The 25,554-nt window shown below is 35.9% G+C and overlaps 1 pseudogene; it reads left to right on the forward strand.

The window, feature by feature from the left end:
* The first annotated feature begins 9,380 nt into the window (after nt 1-9,380).
* On the forward strand, nt 9,381-10,286 carry LOC146921265 (uncharacterized; annotated as a pseudogene).
* The last annotated feature ends 15,268 nt before the right edge of the window (nt 10,287-25,554 follow it).

The raw sequence follows: 25,554 nt of genomic DNA on the forward strand, positions 1-25,554 counted from the left end.
CAGGACTGCCAGGACCAATGATTATTTTGAGTTGGAACTGCCGGGGATTGGGCAGCCCGAGTGCAGTACCAAATCTACGAAACCTGGCCCGGGGACACAAACCAGACATTCTTTTCCTCTCTGAAAGGTTGGCTAATACGCGAAGCATGGAAAATATTCGTGTCATGTTGGGATATGACTCATGTTTAGGAGTTGATGTGGAAAGCAGGAGCGGTTGGCTGGCAGTGTTTTGGAAAGATGTTTCTAATTGTCGTGTGTTAAATTACTCTCGAAATTTCATTAATATGATTGTGGAGGATAAAGAAGCTGGTGATTGAAGATTAACTTGTTATTATGGCTTTCCTGAACGTGCTCGTCGTCGTGATGCTTGGGATTTACTTCGGGAGTTGCGGGATATGTCATCTCTTCCGTGGTGTATCATTGGGGACTTTAATGACTTGTTGTCTCAACAAGACAAGGCTGGTATTCATCCTCATCCTAATTGGTTGTGTATGGGTTTCCGTGAGGCGGTTGATGATTGTGCCTTATCCTAATTGCATGGTCACCCATTTACGTGGATCAAGAGTCTGGGTACTAATCGAGTGCTAGAAGAAAGATTGGATATGGCTATGGGAAACTATGAATGGCTGCAACGTTTTCCAGAAGTCAAACTTACAAACTTGCTTACTTCTCACTCAGATCACATTCCAATACTTCTTGATATTGTCCCTACGGTTCATCAGAGGTATAATTATTCTTTTAAATTTGAAAACAATTGGCTCTTAGAGGAAGATATTGAGGAGGTGGTGGTGGATGGCTGGGGTGGGACTATGGGGTTGGAGCTCGGTGATAGAGTTGTGAATTGCTCTACAAAATTGCAAAGCTGGGGTAGGAGGAAGAGAGTTCGGTTTAAAGAAGAAATTAAACAATGTGTTCGTATTTTAGAGGATCTTCGTGCCCAACCGAATGGTATGATGCATACGCAATACGTTGCAATGCGCGAGAAGCATGCTCGACTACTTGTACAGGAGGAGGCCTTTTGGAAGCAAAGAGCGAAAATGCACTGGTTAAAGGAAAGGGATATGAATACTAAGTTCTTTCATACATCAGCAATAGCGCGCGGGAAAGTGAAGAAGGTTAGTAAGCTCCGCATGGATAATGGGAGAACGGCTACGTCGCAAGAGGATATGTGTAACGTGGCTCAAGGTTATTTTGAGCAATTATTTTCCGCGAATGCGGGAGTCCATCAACCGATGCTGGATTTGATGAGCCAGTGTGTTTCGATGGATGACAATATAATGCTTACAACACCTATTACAAAGGAAGAATTGCGTCATGCCCTTTTTTAGATGCAACCGGACAACTCCCAGGTCCAGATGGTTTTAACCCGACATTTTATCAGAGATTCTGGCATGTGTGTGGTGATGATATTTTTCAGGCAGTGGTTTCTTGGTTGGATCATGGTTACTTTCCTTCAAACCTTACAGAAACAAATATTTGTTTGATCCCGAAGTGCGACGACCCGGATAATATGAAGGATCTTAGACCTATATCTCTTTGTAATGTGTTGTATAAGATGGTGTCAAAGTTGCTCGCTAATCGACTGAAACGATGTTTGGATAAATGCGTGTCAGAGGAGCAGTCAGCGTTTGTCGAGGGCCGCTCTATATTGGACAACACGTTAATAGCTACTGAGATAATTCACTCAATGAAGAGGAAGACAAAGGGATGGAGAGGGGAATTGGGTCTCAAGATTGATATTAGCAAGGCTTATGATAGAGTGGATTAGGGGTTTCTTCGTGGTGTGCTTATGCGAATGGGGTTCAGTGAGAAATGGATCCAGTGGATGATGATGTGTGGTAGAAGCAGACGATGTCCCATCTATTGTTTGTAGACGATTGTTTCTTATTTTGCAGGGCCAATGTGGTGGAAGCACAACATTTACTCGTTATTCTTAATACTTATGAGATAGCTTCTGGACAAGAAATTAACTTATCTAAGTCTAAAGTGTTTTTCAGTCGTAATATGAGTGGGGCGGCGCAGGAGGATTTGTCACGCATTATTGGTGTCCGACATGTGATGGGTACCGGAAAGTATTTGGGTTTACCTTCAATGATTGGTCGAGATAAGAGGTCCGTTTTTTCTTTTATCAAGGATCGTATTCGGAAACGAATAAATGCATGGAGGGGATGAGCATTATCGAAGGCGGGCAAGGAAGTTATGATCAAATCTGTGTTACAATCTATTCCTTCTTACATAATGAGTATTTATCTTCTGCTGAATTCAATTCTAGATGATATTGAGAAGATGATCAATGCATTTTGGTGGGGAGGAAGGAGTAACAACCGAGGGATTAAATGGATGGCATGGGAACGCATGGCATGCCCCAAAGAATTTGGTGGAATGGGGTTTCGGAATTTCAAAGCATTTAATCTCGCTATGGTAGCTAAGCAAGGATGGAGCTTTCTGTCTAAACCTGAATCGCTAGTTACTAGAGTCTTTAAATCGAGATACTTTCCCCATTCTTCTTTTTTGGGTGCTAAACTCGGATATAACCCGAGCTTTGCTTGGATGAGTATTTGGAATTCGCGTCAGTTACTTTTATATGGATGTAGATGGACAATTGGAAATGGTCAACAGGTCAGCGTGATGAATGATCCATGGGTTCGAGGTACTCATGGAAACGGGATTCAATCCCCACAAAGTCAAGGTGTCCATAGTTTGTGTGTGTCTGATTTGATAGTTGGCGAGGAACGGGTTTGGGATATTGATAAGCTTGAATCTTTGTTTCAAGATGATATGGTGCAAGCTATTCTCGACACGCCACTATTTGCGGAAGTTTATAATGATAGAATAGCGTGGATGATGGAACGTAGTGGGAGGTATACTGTTAAGACTGGTTATAAACTGGCTTGATGGAGTTGTTACATACTGATCGGTTTCATGTTGATGGAGAATGGCATAGAATCTGGAAGGTGAACTCCCCTCATAAAGCACGTAATTTGTTATGGAGGATCTGCAGGGGATGTGTTCCGACGCGTCTCCGACTACAATCACGACATGTACAATGTGAGGTGTTATGTCCGTGGTGTGATACGGTTGTTGAGGATGATTGGCATGCTTTTGTGGGTTGTACGGTGGCACGTGAGAGTTGGTATTGGGCAGGGCTTTCGACTGTGCTGCATTCACAAGTTGGCATTGCAAGTAGTTTGGCAGATTTTATTTTTGACATATGTTGTTCCAAAAATCGAGCAATGCTGGTCGGGTGGCTTTACTTCTTTGGCAAATTTGGGCTACACGTAATGATGTCATTTGGAATGACGCTCATCACACTTCAACAAGCATTGGGAGGACATCACTGGATGCATGGCAGCAATGACAGGAGGTTCATAAACAACCCTCATCATCGGTTGTGCAACACGAGCAGAATAGAGTGCAAGCTAACAACTCAGTTTAGGAGAAACCGCGTGAGACGTGGTTGAAGTGCAATGTGGATGCCGCGTTTCATGACCGTCAACATATTACATCTTTCGCGTGTTGTGTTAGAGACTCCCGTGGGCAATTCATTCAGGCTCAAACGAAATGGCAACGAGCAAATATGACAGTTTTGGAGGGGGAGGCGGTTGCCTTACTCGATGCCATTCACTTTGCTGTTGGGAACAGATGGGATCGGGTTGTCTTCGAGTCTGACTCAGCTACTCTAATGCAAGCGCTATCGTCTCCGGGCCATGGTGATTCAGAATTTTATGCTATTGTTTCTAGTATTATTTTTCAATTATCTTTACATTCCAACTTCGAGGTGATGTTTGTTAGGAGACAAGCGAACATGGTTGCTCATAGCTTAGCTAGGGCGGCCTGTTCTTGGGCTAGTCGCCGTATTTTTGATTCTTATCCTTTTTGTATTGAACACTGGTTGATTAATGATAATAGTTAACTTTGCTTTGGTCAAAAAAAAATTACTTTTTCTCAAAAAAAAAAATCCACAACATACGCGATTCAAATATTTAACATTTTTTTATATATAATATATGAAGAAAAAAAAACATTTGATAGTACTAACAAAGTAATTATTTTTTATATGATTACCACAATGTTACGTGACCCGTGCGTAATCGCACGAGTCTATTACTAGTTAAAAAATAAAATAAAGCATGGCAGTTTTTTTTTTCAAAGGAGAAAACGTGACAGTTGTTTTATTGAAAAATAAGCTATGAACTTGGTCATTATTTTTTAGGCCATGAACATGTTGTTTTATTAAAAAATGAGAAATGATATTTAAACATCCATTTTTTGGCAATTTTTGTGACAACTTTCTCTCTCATACTCACATTATTTTTTACTTTATCACTCTATTGCTTTGACTTTCGTGCAAATACCTACTTTTTCTTTGTAAATTATGGTTGTCCTATAAGTTGTCCATCAAATGGTTGTTCAAATAACACTCCTCTTAAAAAATAATTAAATTAAATTAAGAGGGTTAAAATTGGAAGAAAATATAAAAAACTACCAGCTATAAGCTCAAAAGCTACTTGAAATAGCTTCTCAAAAAACGCTATAAACAGTGGAAAAAGCTTTTTACTCAACACATCTTATTATATCAAAACAAACTTATAAGCTAGTCCAACAAACTATAAGCTAGCTTATTCGTGTTACCAAACACAGCCATGATGGGTTGAATTTGATGTGAAATTTTAATTGTTACAAGCCCTATAGTGTAAATTAATTAAGATTGTATATCTAAATACAATTAAATAAAAATTAAAAGTTACCTTAATAAAATTCATTTTTTTATAGAAAAAATTGACTCATTTATTTGACATTTAATGTTACATTTGTAAATTACATTTTGATTGGTTGATATCTTGAAGGGGTAAATACCCCCTAAACAAGAGAAGGTAATGTAGAAAAAACCACAATACATTCATACAAAAAACTTACATTCAAACTATCCGCATTTGGAGAGAAACCAGTCACAATGTATGAATCTGTGTAGAAATCTATTTTCAATCAGCTTAATTTAAGTTTGTTTTCTTAAATTCTTTTGCAATTTACTTGTTTCATTAAGTATTTTCTATTAATTTCAATTGGAAATAACTTCGACGAATTTAACTTTGTTAAATTCGACAGGTACTTTCATCTTTTTAATAAGAAATCAAGAAAATTCATCAAATTCTGGAAAATAACAAACACAATATGTCCTATGATTTACTGGTTGATCTTGCAAGTAACTAAGTTTAAAACCAGCGGTTGTTTACCAAAAATCACGGTGAACAAACTGGAACGCCCAATGGGACATTTTGTGCTTTTGTTTAAATTATTTTCTTTGAAATTTGTTCTTTTAAATCTTATGATCTATGTTTTGTATGTGCTTAAGAAGTAATAGACAACTTCCAGAAATGGTACGTCCAAATCATAATGCTTCTTCAGCATCAAATGCTGCTTTCGCATTGAATGCTGCTTCTGCAGCAAATGCGTCGAATGCGATGTCTAATGAACAGAGTTCCCAGCAAGTCTCACAAGAAATGCCAGTCAATAGCACAAATTCTTCGGAGACAGTAGGAGCAACAACGACTATACTATCTTTGACGATTACGCTTGCGATAGCTTTGACTACCGTTGCGACTACGCAGTTTAGTATGATTCCTACGATGCCTTCACGCCAGGGGTTTTCAATCCCTAACACCTCAGTGAATCATAGAAATTATCCATATGGTATGCAAGAATCTTATATGGTAGGCCTTCGGGCGAATACGTCTACTTTTTCAGATAATGAAAATGCTACATTTCCTCCTCTTCGTGGTTCTGCACAGAGTGTTACTGGTCAAAATGCTCAACCATCTTTGACCTCATCTTCCTTGTTGGCATTAAGGCAACCAATGGAAGAAAGTAACCATGATATGGTCAATATGCTAACTCAACAAATTGATACGGTGTTTAATCCATTAATCCAAGATACCAATAATAGTTACCAAGCATTGTCCATAAAAATGGAGAGAATTGCTAATTTCTTTGGCGCTCCGCCTGTGCAAAATACGCCAGCGCCTTAGAATCAAAATGGCAGGCCTGTCGAAATCCATGTAGAAAGGCCCAATAATGGAATTCCTGTAAACCTAGTGCAACAACTCGTTGTCGAACAGCCAGTCCCAAAGGAAGGAGAAAGAATTCCAATATTGGTTCACAAGACCCAAAATGCCGACCAAGTGGTCATTCAAGCCCAACAAAACAATCTTGAGGGTCAAAACAATATAGCAAATGTGGCCGAAGCCATTCTGGCCCAAAATGGCTTTAATTTGGGTTTACATAGGCCTAACTTTGTGTCACCATTGTGTCACCATTTGGGTTTCGGAATATTGCCCAGGGGATGGAAAACCCCTAAGTTTACAAAGTTTGTTAGGGAAGCTAATCAACTGTCGAACTTGTTTCCCGTTATTTAGATGAGGTTGGAGATATAGCACACGATGAGAATTTAAGGATGAAATATTTTCCAAATTCTCTAACTAAAACTGCTTTCACTTTGTTCAAACCCTTACCCCCACATTCCATTTTCAATTGGAATAAATTGGAGAAAGCCTTTCATGAACAATTCTATATGGGCCAGTCTAAGATTAGTCTTAAAGAATTGGCTTGTGTCAGACGTAAAATGGCGGAATCTATTGATGACTATTTGAATAGATTCAGACTCAAAGCAAGATGTTTTACCCAAGTGCATGAACATGAATTAGTCGAAATGGCTGCTGGTGCCCTGGACTATTATATTCGAAAAAAGTTAGATACCCAATACTTAAGGGATATGGCACAATTGGCTTATAGAGTCCGACAAGTCGAGACTTAAGGCTGACAAAGCTATGACTAGTAGATTCAATAAAAAAAGAAAAAAGTTGCTTACGTCGATGACGAATTAGATGTTGTCGAAGAAAGTGAAATTAATCTCGCAGAATGAAAACCTGGTCATCCTTACACATGTAAAATGTTGAGGCCATCTAATGGTAAAAATCTTGAAGAGCCTAAGAATGAAAAATATACACATAAGACTTATACATTTGTTGTTACCAAATGTGATGAAACATCCGACCTCTTGGTCACTGATGGTATAATAATAGTACCTAAGGGCCTAAAAATGTCTCCATTGGAACAACGTAAGAAGGGGATTTTGTAAATTTCTTGGTTTCTTAGGCCATAATACATCTCATTCTGTCCTTTTTAAGGATTTGGTGCAGAAAGCACTTGAAGAGGGTAGGCTGAAATTGTATTTGTGTAGTCTACAAAGTGTCGCATGCAATCTCAGTTAACTTATGTACAGTAATATCAGATTTGGGGATCTCACCATATACTCGATCGAAGGCCTCATTGGTTGGACAATGACCAATTAATATCGGCTTCCCGTCAATGAGGACGATAATGTTTGACCAATTGAAGCCTACGGTACGTAAGAAAGTATTCAAAAATCTCATTTAAACCCGATCCTTTCAAAAGTGATTTTATTTTGTTGTGTATAGGCAAATTTAGACTGAACATTATATTCTCTCTATAATTTGTCATTTGAAAATATTTTAATCTGCAAACGTTGAAAATGAAAAAAAGAAACTGAAATTAAAAAGCTAGAAATAGTGAAAAAAAATGAGTCCAACATAATCTTATTCTATAAGTGCATGTATGTCTATCAATAGATGATCAAATTTCTTGTTAATTGTATTCTTGACAAAATCATAAATTCAAATTCCCATTATAAACCAATAGCAATGATCCTAAATATAAGAAAAAGTCTACTTTTAAAACCATAGGAACCGATGAAATTGTCATTTTAAAGTCATTGGTTTGACACTTTATATAGCCCGTATTTTAAACGGGTTTTTTCGGATCGGACAAAAAACCATGAAAAAAATCCAGGCTTAAATATTTTAAACTGTTATAAAACCTTTCATGTTTTCATATAGAGGAAATTACATTCACCTCCCTTAAGGTTTATACCCCCTCTAGTTTTGAAACATACACTAACCTCCCTTGAGTTCTCATGAAATAGACAGACACATCCCCTACTTGATTACACCGTTACTTTTCCGTTAATTTTCACACATATTGATCCTTCTCCATTAATTTTCACATATTTTTTATTTGAACAACTAAATTATATTAAAGCCAAACAAATCCTCTCAAGGAGAGAAGGATCAAGGCAAGGGAGAAAAAAAAACACATGCCTTGTAATCATGTACACGGTAGGGGAAAAAACAAAATAAAACTCCCTAAAGCTGATGAAGCACAAGCGCTTCCAGTTTTAGACATGTTTGAAAGTTTTGTTCTGAAGCTTTTTGGAGTAAATTAAGATGGATGAAAGTAGTAATTCTTGGATAAGGAGAAAAAATTATCTCTTTGATTGTTCTTCTCTCTGTTTGTTTCTTTGTTAGAATTTGTTTGATTTGATTTTGTTTGGTTTGGTTCTTCTCCTTTCTTTTGATTCAGTTCCGTTTGGTTTGATTTGGTTCCATTTAATTTTCTTTTGTCTGATTGTTTCTGTCTGTTGATTTTCTTTTGTCTGATTGCTTCTCTCTACTGATTTCTTTTGTTTGATGGCTTCTCCTCTCTGTTGATTCTTATGTTTGATTGATTCTTATGTTCGTTCTTCTCCATGTTGATTTCTTCTGATTGGGGTCTTCTCCTCCGATTGATTCTTCTCTTCTATTTGTTGGTTTGGATTGAATTGGTTTTGTTTGACTTGGTTCAGTTTGGATTGGTACAATTTGGTTTGGTTTAGTTTGGATTTGTTTGTTTGGTTCGGTTTCCGTTGGTTTGAATTAGATTGGTTTGATTTTGATTCTCATATCTCTGATGGTTTATCTGTTACGGTTGCTTGTTGATGCTTCAGCAATGCTATTAGTTGGTTTGGTTATACATGGTTAATTTTTGTAATAAGTTGAAGCTTAGTAAGCTTTAGCTTGAGGGGTACTATTAGGATAAGATATTTTGAGTTTATAATGTAAAGTATGTATTTTTCGTTTTTTATTTGACACACTTGTGATGCTTCTTGTTGTTGCATCATGATATTAGGCAAATGATATTAGGCCTTTTAGGTTTATACTTCACTAAGTATTGTTAAATATGCTTTTGTAACTATCTTTTATATAATGCAATTGATATTAGTAAAACCCTAGCCTCCTTTGTTTTCCCTTTCTCTTTGTATCTCAATTAACACATTGTTCATTGATTCTTCATTGATTTCTGTCTTTTGATTTTCTCTTCTGTCTTGTGATTCTATGAATGTGATAGTGTGACTTGTATTGTGATATGAGGTTTTTGGGTTTTGTTTGATTTGTTTTTGTGTTTCCCTTTTGCTTTTCCCTTTTGGGTTTTGTATTGTGATCTAAGGTTTTTGGGTTTTGTTTTATTTTCTCTTATGTCTTCTATAAATGCAGGAAATGAAAAAAGGGTGTAATAAACTACAAACCTTGTCCACCCTCTTGGAAGACCTAGATCCAGATTTTAAAAATAGAATTGACCAAATAATTAATTGTAATGGTACGGGTAGCTCTTTATTAAGACTACTAAACCTTGTTCCATTGGTCAAAGTGGAGTTTCCACCTCCATTGTTGATGGCGTTCATGAACTATTATAGCCGTGATCCCATCAACAATAGTTATAGTTTTGACATTTGTGGTGGTCAAAGAATGAACGTAACATTGGAGGACGTTCTATATTTGACCAACCTGCCCATTGTTGACCGAGCAGTAGTCCCAAACAATAATAAGGACAAAGAATCTTTCCAACGAGTTTTTTTGATTCGTGAAGGTAAAAATACGATTACACTAGCCGATTTGAAAATTTTATGCTTAGATAGGGGATAGAATCGAGGATGAGAGGATCAAGGATGTACTCCTCATGATTGTGACATGTCTGATAGCTCCATATGGGAATGGACATATTTGCAGAACTTTTTATGTCAAATTTATTAAAAATTTGGACAAGGTGGACTCTATGCCTGGGGTGCGGCAATGTTGTCATACCTATATCAAGGCATGAAGCTAAATATGGAGGAGGGGAAGTTGTTTGATGGCTTTCCATGGCTCATAATAGTAAGATCAATTTTTTCTCTTATATCTTTTTTTCCTTATCTTTTGTTTTTGATAACTTTTTAATCAAATGTTTTTTTTTCAAAGGGATTCTTATTTAATCATTTCAAAGGTCTTCTTGAGATCTTCCAAATAAATGTGGAGCAAGTGATGATGCCTCAGGCACCAATGCTTTTATCTTTGGTAAATGCATTGGCTCCAATCGGCGCTAACCACCACTAGAAGAGCCAAAACTTCCTAGATGTAAAATTGACCTTGCTACATGAGCACCTAGGAATAGAGGAGCCTTGCTACATGAGCACCCGGGAACATGAGTACCTCCTTTGTTCTCAGGTGCTCATGTAGCAAGGCCAATTTTACATCTAGGAAGTTCTGGCTCTTCTAGTGATGGTTAGCGCCGATTGGAGCCAATGCATTTACCAAAGATAAAAGCATTGGCGCCTGAGGCATCGTCACTTGCTCCTCACTTATTTGGAAGATCTCAAGAAGACCTTTGAAATGATGAAATAAGAATCCCTACAAAAAAAAACATTTGGTTAAAAAGTTATCAAAAATAAAAGATAAGGATAAAAAGATATAAGAGAAAAAAAATATTGATCTTTACTATTATGAGCCATGGAAAGCCATCAAACAACTTCCCCTCCTCCATATTTAGCTTCATGCCTTGATATAGGTATGACAACATTGCCGCACCCCAAGCATAAGAGTCCAACTCGTCTAAATTTTCAATAAATTTAAGATAAGAAGTTATGCAAATATGTCCATTCTCATTTGGTGCTATCGTACATGTCACAATCATGAGGAGTACAGTCTTGATCCTTTCATCCTCGGTTCTATCCTTATCTAAGCATAAAAGTTTCAAATCGGCTAGGGTAATCGTATTTTTACCTTCACGAATCGAAAAAACTTGTTGGAAAGATTCTTTGTCCTTATTATTGTTGGGGACAACTGCTCGGCCAACAATGTGCAGGTTGGTCAAATATAGAACGTCCTCCAAAGTTACGTTCATTATTTGACAGCCACAAATGTCAAAACTATAACTATTGTTGATGAGATCACGGCTATAATAGTTCATGAACGCCATCAACAAAGGAGGTGGAAACTCCACTTTGACCAATGGAACAAGGTTTAGTAGTCTTAATAAAGAGCTACCCCTACCATTACAATTAATTATTTGGTCAATTCTATTTTTAAAATCTGGGTCTAGGTCTTTCAAGAGGGTGGACAAGGTTGGTAGTTTATTACACCCTTTTGTCATTTCCTGCATTTATAGAAGACAAAAGAGAAAATCAAACAAAACCCAAAAACCTCGGATCACAATACAAAACCCAAAAGGGAAACACAAAAACAAATCAAACAAAACCCAAAAACCTCAGGTCACAATACATATCACACTATCACATTCATAGAATCACAAGACAGAAGAGAAAATCAAAAGACATAAATCAATGAAGTTATGGCTCATGTAGCAAGGCCATTGGTTTATAATGAGAATTTGTATTTATAATTTGGTCACGAATACAATTAAAAAGAACTTTGATCATCTATTGATAGACATACATGCACTTATAGAATAAAATTATGTTGGACTCATGTTTTTTCACTTTTCTATCTTTTTAATTTCAATTTCTTTTTTTCATTTTCAACGTTTGCATATTAAAATATTTTCAAATGACAAATTATAGAGAGAACATGATGTTCAGTCTAAATTTTCCCATGCACAACAAAATAAAATCACTTTTAATAGGATCGGGTTTCGATGAGTTATTTTAATACTTTCTTAAGTGCGGTAGGCTTTAATCAGTCAAACATTATCGTCCTCTTATGGGTGCACTTCACAAATGTTTTGACCGTGAAGACAACACATTCAACCTAAGCCAAACAAAAATCTATTTTGGCCTAGAAGATGTGTTGATGATAACTGGTTTACCCATTGATGGTGAACCAGTTACAGAGCCTCATCACCAGCGAGGAATGCTATGAACATATTGGGATAACTCCATACAATGGTAATCTAGTCGATAATAGGGATTTGATAGAAAAAATCCAAAGGATTAAGGATACATCCATTGATCGAAAAGTGAAGAAAGCATGTCGCGCAATAGCTCTTCTTGGCATATCTTGCACTATTATGCAAGGAATTAGGAAGAGTAAGATTCACACTAGACATCTCTCCTTTCTCAAGGACGTAGATAAAATCAAATTGTATGCATGGAGAGATGCAAGCCTGAATTTTCTTGATAAACTGCATTGGATCTTTTTTGAAACCCAAAGGCTCATCATCATAAATACAATACAACCTTTGGTTTTCAATCAAATCATTGCTAAGATTGTCGGTGATATTCTCCACAGTCTCTTTTTGTTGTATTTCGGCTTCTAACGCCTCTTTTTGTTTATTTTCGGCCACATAGGTTGTAATCTTGTCCCAAACATTGGGCTCAAACATGATTAATTATGAATATCATCCCACCCAATTAGTGGAATAGCATCCTCAGAGCACCCTTCATTCGTTGGCTTTGGGTAAGCAAAGCCCTTGTCCTGAGTAAATTTTCCTCGTCCACAATTTCCCACTCCCAAATGAAACCATGTGTTGGGTGAAGTTTCATGGAACAAAACACATTTTCTTGGTTCTCATGACCAAGATCAAAGGAGGTGCATGGCACAATGTTCGCCAACTGTTTGTCGAAGTTCTTCTTAGTGATGTTGTTGACTTCAGCAATGAAATAACTTGGATCAGCCTCGACATTTTCCAGCAAACCATCTTCCCTCCAAAGGGAAAGTCTCTGATGCATAGTCGAAGGAACTACTCCAATACCGTGAATCCATTCCCTTCCCAACAGTAGATTATAATTTTCCCTGGATGGGACCACTAAGAACAATGTTGATCTTTTTGACACTTCCCAACCCCAAGTCAACTTCAATGGCTCCAAACGAATTGCCAGATTTGCCTTCATAGTTAGAAAGCACAACATTTGTGTGGCTTTAGATCATATTCTAATTTGCCAATCTTTTTGAAGAGGGATTGTGGCAACAGGTTCACAGTAGCACCACCATCTACTAGAAATTTATCCCAATATTGTTAACTTTTGCTTCGATAAACAATGGTTTGAGATGACTTTTCATTTTTAAATCAGGTCTTTCAAACATGGCTTGATGTTCTTCGACACAACCATTATTCATAATATAATAGCATATTGACTTGTGGATAGCCATCTCGTCAGAAAATCCTCTTCGTCTTCATTTACCTCCGACATCATGTCGTCTTCGACTGGAAGGATCGATACAATATTGCAAATAACGTCGAAGTCGGACTCAAATTTCGAGAAATTTGAAGTCATTTCTTCATCTTCTAGGGTAAGACCTTCCTTAACAACCGAAAAAGGGAGAAATATCCTTTCAGTGGCTGGCTTTCTAGCCATTTTGACAGTTGTTATTTGTTTGCCTTTACCCTTGTCAAAATTTCCCACATTTTTTTACGGCTTCAGCCGTTTTCTGGCACTAGAATCTGCACCATTGGGTTTTAGTCATAAGGTTCTTCCCTTTATAGTTATTATTGTAGGCGTTTTGACCCATAGGGTTCTTCAATTTGCAGGTTGTTAAAGGTTCTTCAATTAGTCATAGGGTTCTTCAATTTGGTTAACAATACCAGTACCTCTTTTGACCCATTTTGCAGGCGGGGCAGCATATCCAGACTTCTTTCCACCAAGGAACAGCCATTTTTTAGCAGGAGATTTTGAGCATGGGGTAAAAGTTTTCACCTGGCCTTTCTTTGGATACCTATCTGAAGGTGTAACTTTATAAGGAACACCTCTCTGATTGAAACTGAACTTAGGCCTACTGTCAGCCCATTTCTCTTTTCTCTTCGACAGAGGTCGAAAATCTTCAATGCTTTTGACAGCCTCTTTGTCGAAGATGGTGCTGCATCTGCCTCTTTTTCAACATATATTTTTTCCAAATTTTTTAATATTTATGCGATATTTATTTATTTATTTATTTTACTTTTAAAATTGGTCTCCATTTTTTTTTTAGATATTTGCATTTTTTAGGATGCCAGAACTTGTTAGTTTATGCTATAAGAAACATAAACTCAAGTGTAAGGCAACAAAAGTTCCACTTAGGCGCAGATGGCTGAGAGCAATTTGTGGACCCCCATCATATGACACCAAGAATAAACCGACTGAGGGTGAAATATTAAATTTTATGCAAGAACAGACAGAAAACAGTGTGAGTTTCATTATATTGACTACTTTCCTTTTCTGTTTTTTGTTCTTGTTAATTATTTCTTAATTTAAGATTGTATAACCGAGGTTAAGAGAGCTTGTTGGTAAGGCATTTGTTGTGGTGGTTGTGAGGTAGTGATAGGTTCAATCTGAAAATCTAAAGGAAATAGTAATGTAACAGTAACCGATATGGGAAATATAGTATATTATTGACGAAATAAACCTAGAGTTCATATGGGATCTAGCACAAGTACAGAGAATAATACTGAAAATGGAAAGGAAAATTAGGGAAAAAAGGTATAAACTCTTCGAGAGGCCTTATATCATATGGAATTGCAAACTCAAATCATGCATACCGATAAAATGAACATTCTCCTGCATATATTGCTCAGATCTATATTCTCTCTCCACTATGTCGCCTGGCACTACCCATGTGCTCATAACAAACTTAGTTGTGAGCGGATTTACCTCCTACCTCTCTCTTCTTACGTATCCTCTTATACACTCTACTATAACTATCAATCCCCCCCCCCCCCGTCATCTTATTATTTGGTTGGTAAGTGGCACATTTCTTCAAACTGATCTAGTATGCCATCCCATTCAGCTAGCTTGGAAGTTAGGACCCTCTTCAGCTTTGTTGATCTCCATGGTTTGTAGGAAAAATCCCAACCCATCATCTGTCAAAGCTTTAACCATGACCTTCCATGAAGCTGGCCTAGTACACAGGGCAGGGTCACCTTGAAGCTTTAACCATATCTGTTTTGGTAGAAAGGTTGTCGAAAGCCATAGGAAAATGGATACGGATTCATGTTAGGGTAAGGTGAGGGAGAAAATCCTTGATAATCAACGGGAATAACTACTTGAAAGTGTTGATTGAAATGGTGATAGCACATAGTGGCAAGGTTATTGATCATATCCCTTTTATCCCTTGTATAGGAAGCCAGTAAATAAAGGCTTCCATTCCCTTTGAAAGGATATTGGATCATTCCTAAAGTTTAGTCGTGACCGGGTGTTCATTTCGTATCTTACTGTTCTATCATGTACGTTAGAAAATTTGGACTAGTTGCAATTTATTTTACTACTGATTGTGTCCCCATGTGCTTCTCGCGAGAATTGATTAGTAAATTTAGACATGGCAACAAAATCCGCCCCCATCCAGACCCGGTCGCCCTGCCCCGAATATAACAGGAAAAAGTCTATTTAACTGGGTGCGGGTGCAGGAGAAATATGGGTTTCTAGTATGGGGGCGGGGCGGGGGATGCTTATACCCGCACCCACTTTTTGAAATTTACCTTATTAAATTTTATAATCTTATTTCTATTTTCTGTCAAATAAGAACCAACCTATTTTAATATATTATTACTCTTTAGAAACATGTTTATTAGACTTATTTTGCTCTTTTGAAAAATGTTTATTAGATCTTTAATTATTAATATAATTATTGTTTTATGTTACTATGAAAAAATAAAAAAAATATGCATTTTTTAAAATATTTTATAAAAAATAGAGTTTTTGCGGGTGGGGGTTGGGGCGGGGTTGAGTGTTCAATTTTTACCCCCGATATGGTTTGGGGACGGGGGTCGGTGCATGGAAGTGGGGGCGGTCGTACTCAAACCCGCCCCGTTGCCATGCCTAGGTAGATTAGATATAAGTTTTTTTCTTTTCAGATAATCTTGATGTTAAAGTTAGGAGACCCTATAGATCACAAATGCCTATGGCAAAATCACTTACAAATGTGATTGCAGGAAACGTTTCAGTTTTTCACCGTCCCAATATAGTCCCTAAACAATTTAACTTTCTAAATCATGATCATAAACGATTGAGTTATCCTCACAAGCAATCAGTGTGATGCTAAACAGAGAAACATACCAAAACCAGGACTATAATTTTGAAAGTAATAGGATACCTTAAAAAATTCACCATCGTTGTTGTCACTTGCATGTTCTCACGCTGTATCCATTTTGTACACAACATATGCTATCTTCGTTTAGAGACTGACCTATGAAGTATTCCAATTGTACATAAAAACATATAAAGATTGGTAAATAATAATGATATGGGTTTCTATTAAAATGAAAGGAAAAAGAGATAGACAAATGTGAGAGATGATAAAATTAGTCAATTACAAATAGATAAAGGAATGATGCACCTTGTTTTGTTGTTGTTATTAATTAGGAAAGTCATGTAAATGTTATTTAACTTTCTGTTCTCAACCTCTCTTTTCTCTTATTTTCAATTTTAATCTTACTTTTCCATTCATCAACTTTAGTTTTAGATTGAGTCAAAAAACCTAGAGAAAATGCTTTGGAATTGAAATAAAAAAGAAACAGAGAACGCACAACATATAAAAAAAGAATTCTTTTCAACGTACTGAATTTTGTTCATGTAATATATTTCTTTTCTTGCTGCTATGCCTTAGAATAACAATACTTACAATAGATGATACATTCAAAGTTATTACCTTTCCATCAAAATTTGCCATAGTCTTGCCACTTGCATGTTTTCCGTTTAGAAGGTTGTCGCATTCTCTTCCTCTTCGGTATCAACCTACCTTTCTCCGTTTCAAATTCATCCTCTTTGACCGTCATTTGGTCACTCTCCATCTCTGAAGGAAATCACCTATTGACAACTCACACATACACAAAGAATATCTATTCAATTTCATATCAAAACTATGATGCATCATGCATGGAAATAACCATTGAAAATAAATATCGAAATATGGAAATCACTTATAAGCATTGAAGTGCTAAGAAAAAAAATCAGCACAGCCAAACATGAAATCGAGAACCTGGTCTTATAGAAACAAAGTATATAAGAATTGAAGATTAAATTGATGTATATAATAGAAACAAAAAATGATATTATTTATTGAAACTGAAATCAATAGAAAAAAGAAGAGAAAGGATGAAAACGCACGGAGAAGAGGAGGAAACCTAAAACGTGAAATAAGAAAATTGAAGAAAAGAAAAAACGTTGTGTTGCAATTGAAATTGTGGAAAAAACCTCTTCTCTTCTCGGTAACGGTAATCTGTAACTCATAATTGTAATCGATGGTTATTTTAGTGAGAGTTCAATAACTTGATTGTATTTATTTAATTACAACAAAGACCCTTAATGAAAGAATAAAGCCATGGAATTAACTTTAAAAATTAACTTTAAAAAAGGTTAGATTAGTAACATTGCTAGTATATTATATTAATTAGTACTACCTCCGTCCCTAATTATAAGACCCTTTTGAGAATTTTTTTTGTCCCTTTTTATAAGACCCCTTTGCTATTTCCAACTACATTAATTATTTCTTTACATACATGCCCCTATTTATTATACATCTTTTTCTTCAATCAGCAATAAATAACATGTTGAAAACATAAACCAACTCTCTCTCTTAAAGGATAAAATTGTAAAAACAATAGTAATTACAAACATATTTAATACAAATATCCACTATCTTAATTCCCGTTATTTTTTCAAAAGGGTCCTATAATTAGGGACGGAGGTAGTAGTTATTAGTAGATTAATTGTATGCAAGACTTTAAGCAAATACATTGTTGGCAATGAAAGAGGGTTCCTTTTGGCAGAATTGGGACAGCTTATCCTCAAAGGACAGTTACACATCAAGAACCTAGAGAGAGTAAAAAGTGTAACAGATGCCAAAAAAGCCAATATGTCAAAGAAGAAACTGAACCAATTGTGGCTGTCGTGGGAAAGAAATGAAGTCTCCCAACTACAAGAAAATGTTGAGCAAATTTTGGAAGCACTTCAACCTTATGCCCGTCAATTCATTTGGTGTGGGAGGATATAAAGGTGCATATTTCCCACAATGGATATCTAGCTAGCCCTTCTCTAAACGATTTAAGTTCTTTAGAGATTGTGGATTGCAAGAGTTGTTTAAACCTTCCGGAGTTGTGGAAACTTCCTTCTCTAAAGTATCTAAAAATATCCAACATGATTTATGTTACCTTTCCCATGAGGTTTATTGGCTTTGTAAACTCTTTTCTTGGAGAAGTTGCCAAACCTTATAGGCTTATCAAGGGAAGAAAGAGGAATGTTTCCGTATCTTAAAGCACTTGAAATCACTGAATGTCCTGATTTGTTGGCCTTTGCCCTGTCTTCCAAGGGGAAGGCAATCAACAATTACCAAGTTTAATTCAAAAACTAGGCAATCTTGAATCCCTACATTTCTGTGATAATGAAGAGTTGATTTACTTTCCAGATGGAATCCTAAGAAACCTTGCTTCTCCTTTAAAGATACTTGGTTTTCATAGACAATCTAAACTTAAGATGCTTCCAACTGAAATGATTCACATTCATGCTTTCCAACAACTGTATATTAACGACTGCAAAACATCGAGGAATTGCCAAATGAAGTAATGCAAAGACTACATTCTCTTAAGGAGTTGGATATTGTCGGGTGCGATAAGTTTAAATTGTCATCCGATTTTTAGTATCTAACTTGTCTTGAGACATTGGCCATTGGAAGTTGCTCGGAAGTGGAAGGTTTCCATGAGGCTCTACAAAATATGACTACTCTGAAAACCATAACATTGTCTGATCTTCCAAACTAGAATATTTGCCTGAATGCATCGGAAACCTTACCTTGCTTCACGAAATAAATATTTACAGTTGTCCCAGATTGGCATGTCTTCCTAAAAGCATCCAACACATTTGTGGTCTTGTTGTTTTTGGATTTCCAAACTATTGTATTTGAATTTCCAAATTTTCCTTTCTTTTTCAAAAATATTTACCGAAGTTGTTACTCGGTTGAGTCACGACCAGATCGCTCTCTTTAAGATGTTTCGTGTCACTGTTCAAAGTTGTTCAAGCCAAACTATCAACCAGACCGCCTCTAGGATAAAACAATCACAACTACAACTGTGCGGTTAACTACTGCACTGTAGAAAACAGTTCGAGATTTACACTCTCAAATATGGTACTGAGACCACTCTTTACTACTGAAACCACTTTAATATAGCATTGTTACCACTCTGTTATGGTGTTGAGACCACTCAAATATGGTGTAACCACCATTCAAACTTTAAGTTCTCTAAAATATTAATATGGCACTACGACCACTCAAATATGGTGATAGACAGTTGACGGACCCATTGCTTCACACAACAACTCTGTTGAAATGATAGTTCTTATGATTAGTAAAAGACTAAGGTGTCCTTTTTATATGTATGATGCTTTAGAAGTTGCTGAGTTTGTTAAGTTGGAGATCAAGGATAGTAGTGCACATAGGGTGTCTAGAGTGTGAGATTCATGATTTTAGAAGTAATGGATGAAAGTTTGTGCACATGCTTTGGGCGGAATTCTACTGTTAGTGGAGTGTCTCCCCTTCGATGGATAATAGTGGAGGTATCTTATCTATCTGGTGTTGTACTAAAGGGAAGTATCCGTTTTCTTTTTCAGGAGTCAGGTTTGTGGGTGTCTGTCTTTCTTGGGGTGTGTTTGGATCCCGTTGTTTTATAGTTAAGTTTATGCCTAGTGTTCCCTAGCGGATAAAAGGAGAACGTGGAATCACTTGATTCGCTTGAGAGGGTCCCTTGGTGATTCAGCGTATTTAGTAAGGGATTCAATGGAGGTTCATGATTTTGGTACTTTCATTTCCCATATGGGTCTTTTTGGCCCCTCCTTGTTGGGGAGGCAGTTTACGTGGGAGAGACCTAGTAAAGAGGCTATGAGCTGGCTTGATCACATTCTTCTCTCAAATTATTGATGGGGTCTGTTAGGGGTGGCTAGTGTCTGGGATTTACCTAGAGACATCTCAGATTGATGTCAGGTGATGTTGAGGTATTCTTCTCAGATATGGAGCCCTAAGCCTTTTAGGTTTAATAATTTCTAGTTTAACCACCCCGATTTCTTTGATGTGGTTAATAGTTTTTTGAAGAAAGTGGTAGCTCTTGGTTGATTACTTTCAAGATAAAAGATAAACCAATGCTCTCAAAGAGACTCTTAAAAGATGCAACATTGAAGTCTTTCGAAACTTGGAGTTTCAGATTTCTCAATTGATCGAGCAAATTAAACATTAGAGATGAGGAAGGAGCTCCTTCCATTCCTAATAGTGAGACTCGAGTGAAGGCTTGTGTGGCCTAGGGGTGTTCGTGCTACAGTTTGGATCGGTTTTGAGGCAAAATGTCATCCGATCCAAAATAAAAATCACATGCGGTTCGGTTTGGTTTGGATGACTATTTTAAAAAAAATCCGAACCGATCCAATCCAAATATATGCGGTTTAGTTTGGATCATTTTTTTTATATCCCAAATGCAAATTATATATTTTTTATTTACTTTTTTTAATGAATATAATTTTTTTATTAATATTACACAAACGAGGTAAAATAATAGGTTTGATGCAAAACATAGTTAAAAATTATAATTATTGTACGAAAATTATCAATTATTTTTTAAACATATATAATACTAATATATAAAATTAAATTAGTGTAATATACAAGATTAAAAAACAACTAGCAACATAATAATGCAATATATTACTTTTTTTTTTTGAAGGAAAGACAGCTCATTTCATTTCATCTAAAATAATAGAGTCAATACAATAGGGAGGATGATTGAAAATACTGGGACTAGCATGTAATATAGACGCTCGAGCAAGATTATGAGCGACTCTATTAGCTTGTCTCCTAACATAAGCTAAAACATAAGTAGCATTAGAAAAAAGCAATGTCCTACAGTTAGAGAGTAAACTTCCTAGCTCATTAACATATGGGCTATTACTAAGAACATCATTCACAACAAGCTGACAATCAGTTTCAAAAACAATGCGATTGAGACCAAGATCGAGAGCAATTTGGAGAGCTTGTTGTAGAGCAGTAGCTTCACCCTCAGCTGCGGTTGAAATAGAGGGAAAAACCATTGAGTGAGCTTGGATAAGATGTCCAAGGTTGTCTCGAAAACAGATATCAACACCAAGTTTTCCTTCGGCTTCGAAAAGGGCACAATCAACATTACACTTTATCCAATCTACTTGCGGTTTAGTCCATCCTGGAGTAGCTGACTGCATAGTATCATTGGGGCGGTTGCACCACATGAAATCTCGAACAGTATCCAATGCTAGAACACAAGCTGTGTGTGCATTGACTGGTTTTTGTTCCCATAAGGAAGCATTACGCGCACGCCAAATACTCCATAATATAGCTACAAATTCAGCACGATTTTCCACTTCAAGCGATCTAAGGATGACAAACATAATAGAGGAAAAACTACTGTTTGACGTCATATACGATGCTATCTTACCCCAAAGATTCGATGCTTTCCAGCAATCTGTAGAAAATTTACAATGCATAAACATGTGCATTTCATCTTCCAGGTCGCGACTGCAGACCACACAAGTTGACTGGCAATGAACTCCACGACTTTGAAAATTAGACCATGTAGGTAAACAACCGCGAAGCAATCTCCAGCAAAAATGTTTGATTTTTGGCGGGACACACAATGACCATATCAACTTCCAATCCCCTGAGACATGATAATTTGACCGCTGGTCTGAAATACTCACGCACATCTTATACGCAGATTTAACCGTGTATGATCCATTAGGTGATGCATTCCATATTATGGTATCAGAGTGAGTTCGAGAATGCAAAGGCAACTTACAAATATCAGATGTGTCTTTTGTGTTCATTATAGAAGCAATAAAGTCACGATTCCAAGTGTTGGTTGTTGGATTGAAAAGTTGAGAGACAGTCAGATTGATGAGATTGCTTGCCGGTAATGTGGTAGGCCGCAAATTCTGACGAGTGCGGATCCATGGGTCTTTCCATACATTAATATCATTACCATCACCGATTTTCCACCTATAACCAAGAGATAACATCCGAATATTGCAGTATATTACTAATAAAAGAATAAATATGTATTAACATTTACTTTTTTTCGGTTCGGTTTGGTTCGGTTATGAGAAAGTGATCCGAAATCCGATCCGATCTTAGCGGTTTTTACAAAACATCCAAATGCATACAAAAATATTCAGTTTTTTACGGTGTGCAGTTGTTTTGGATCGGTTTGCAGTTTTATTTTGGATCGGTTTGGATTTGAACACCTCTAGTGTGGCCTACGGGAGTTTGTGAAAGTTAAGGAGACCTAGCTATTTCAAATATCAAGAGTTAGTTGGTTGAAGGAAGGTGACGCTAACACGGGGTACTATCATTCATGTGCAAGGCAACGTTGTAGAAGAAATTCCATTTTGACTATGAGTGTGGGGGATTCTTGGGTAGAGGATGTAACTGGGGTTAGGGGAGAGGTGGTTAGGTTTTTCTCATATTATTTTTCTGATCATAGTCATCATGGGCCTTTAATTGAGGGTTTTGAATTTCTGGGTATATCTTTGAAGGAGAGTTCCTTTTTGACTGCTCCTTTTTCACTTGAAGAGATTGAAGCAGCGGTTGCACTTAGTGATGGTAATAAAAGGCAATGGCTAGATGAGTTTAATATTACTTTCTTCAAGAAATTGATGCACCCTCCTCCAAGAAGAGGTGTGGGTGTTTTTTCAACAGTTTTACTCTAGTGTTTCTCTCCCAAGGAGTTTCGCCTCTTATTGCGTGGCTTTAATTCCAAAGGTGGACACTCTTTAAAGTCTTGGATATTTCCACCCCATCTCGCTCCTTGGGTCCCTTTATAAGTTGATTGGAAAAATCTGACGAAGAGGTCGGCTTCTGTGTTGGATAAACTTATTTTTCCTAATCAAACGGATTTCATCAAGGGTAGACAGTTGGTGGATGGAGTAGTGATGGTGAATGACGTTGTGGATTTAGTTAGGATGTTTGAGAAGGATTATCTCATTTTTAAAGTTGATTTTGAGAAAGCTTATGACTCGATCAGTTGGAGCTTTGTGGACTATATGTTATGAAAGTATTGTCCTTGCTAGTGCAGTGGACTCTATTTTCTCAAATGAATTCTCCTCTCCAATAAATTGATCCGTTCAAAAAGAAAATAGCTGGAAAGAGGCAATGCAAATCATGTTATATGTGTGTGCGCGTGAAACGTAGAGAAAGAGAACATGGTCACGTAAATAGAAAGCGCTTCTGAATAAATAAACAGAAAAAACGGACATTCCCTATTTTCTTTTGAATAGTGTAAAAAAAAATATTACATATATATTCAATTAAAGAATGAGATATTTTACGAATTAACCTATAAAAATATAGCTTTGTAATGTAATTTGATTGGACGCATGTGTAAAATAAACTGAGATTAATTAGTGTACATTGATAATGTAAAATTATTTTACACATGTATCTAATTATGTGACAACATATTATTTGATGCATGTGTAATATTAACTAAATTCAAATAAATTTACAATCTTTGTGCATATAAATTATCTCTTTACGTTTATACTATTCCCTATTCAATTCAATATGTAAAACAATAGAAAAGTGAAAATTATCATTAAAAAAATAAAGAAAAGAAAATGGAAAGAGTAAAATCATTTAAACAATAATTTTATTTTGTAACTAAAAAAACAATTCTTTTGTGGTCAAAATAAAAATATTAATTTGATCAATAATGGACAAAAACCTATAAGGGACTTGGACCAATTTTAATGCAATCCAACTCACTTATTTGGACTTTGCATGTTTCTGCAAGATTGGCAAGGTAGCTTGTTTTACAAATAATGGGATTGTTTGATCAATTTGATTAAAGAAATTCATTTAAAATATAATATTTCAAATGCCAAACTAAAAAAATAGCGTGTTAAACACACTAAGAGGTGGAAAGTACAAAATTACCGAATAATATATTGCCAACAAATATAAAGTAGTGTTTGTTAACAACAATGAAAATTGAGATTGATAGTTCAATTTTGTCACTTTTTTATGACAAGAAATGTTTCTACTACTTAAGTAAGAAAAAGTTCGGCATTGCTTTAGGATAAGGTAAAGAATTTTATCAGTGTCTTCATCCATTTCTGACAACTATGTCATAACTAAATAATTAACAAGAAGTAGAAAAAGGAAAAAGAAACTATCTTGTATTCATGTGGACATCATACCTAGCAAGGTATAAAGCCAATTTTGTTCTTGTTTGTTGTCCCTTAATTTTGTTGTATTGCCAAAAACTTGCATTATCATTATCATTATCATATACATGTATATAAGATTATAACTTGGTAATAATTGGTGGAAAGGACATATAAACCCACTGTCTTTAGGTATTTGTTGGAACAAGTTGTCCATATACTGATTTTTATTTTATCTTATTTTATTTGCATGTAAGAAGAAGACCCCAAATGTTCCGTTTGAATTATTCTATAATATAATAATATTAGAACGGGTCCTTATCTTTTTTTAAAAAAAAGAGAACTGGTCCATATCTATTAACATTTCATCAAGAAGGGAATAGAAGCAAATATCCGAATTATGATAATTAAAGTTTAATTTTGTTTGACTTATATAAATGCGTTCTACCAAAAATTATTAAGAAACAATGGGTAGAGAAATGAGGCTTTGCACGATACAGCAGTCTCAATCAATTTGAATTCCAAATATTAATCAAGATTAAATTAACACGCATTATGTAAAAAAAAAACTCTCAATTGATTTACGACAGCATTTCAACAAAAATGATAAAAAAAAAAAAAAAAATCCTTCATTTACTATATAAAAATGCATTTCGATGGCGAAGGCTGCTATAATTTGTAGTCAGCTTAGCACACTTCAAAACTTGACCATGGGATGAGTACAATCACAATCATAATCACAATTCCATTCATGATCCTTTAAATCCCAATTGGCTTATGGATAAAATTTAGGTGATTTTGTGTTTTTCTATAATGCTTAAATAAACTCAACAAATCATTTCCTCAAATCTATAATTTTTTTCAAAGTTTGTTATAACCACAAAAACTGTATTTTAGTTAAAAAACCATAAATAAAAAAAATAAAAAAAAACACTAATGCAAATGCACTTAAGTTTCACCATTTATTAATTTAGGATCCATTTTCACAATTGTTGGGCAACAAGGGCATGGATGAGAATTAATATAATCATGTTGAGTGTGAAAATAGAAGTCCATTAGAATGGTTGATTTTAATTAAAGGGTTATTTTACTTCTCTCATCTTTAAGAGTGTCCTCACTTGATATGCCCCAAATATGTATCTAATCACATGCATATTATTTGCTCCTCGCATCTCTCATAGTGCTCTCATTTAGTAGAACATGTTTCTAGTCCAATTACTATTTGAGGTTTATACTTACGATGCCTAAAAAAGTAAGACTTATCCTAGTTATGGCTCAAAGCCCCTTGGTGAAAATTCCTCCCAAGGGTT

This window comes from Medicago sativa, chromosome 5 (genome assembly GCF_051527215.1).
Source record: "Medicago sativa cultivar Bolivia chromosome 5, Bolivia_mono, whole genome shotgun sequence".
NCBI lineage: Eukaryota > Viridiplantae > Streptophyta > Magnoliopsida > Fabales > Fabaceae > Medicago > Medicago sativa.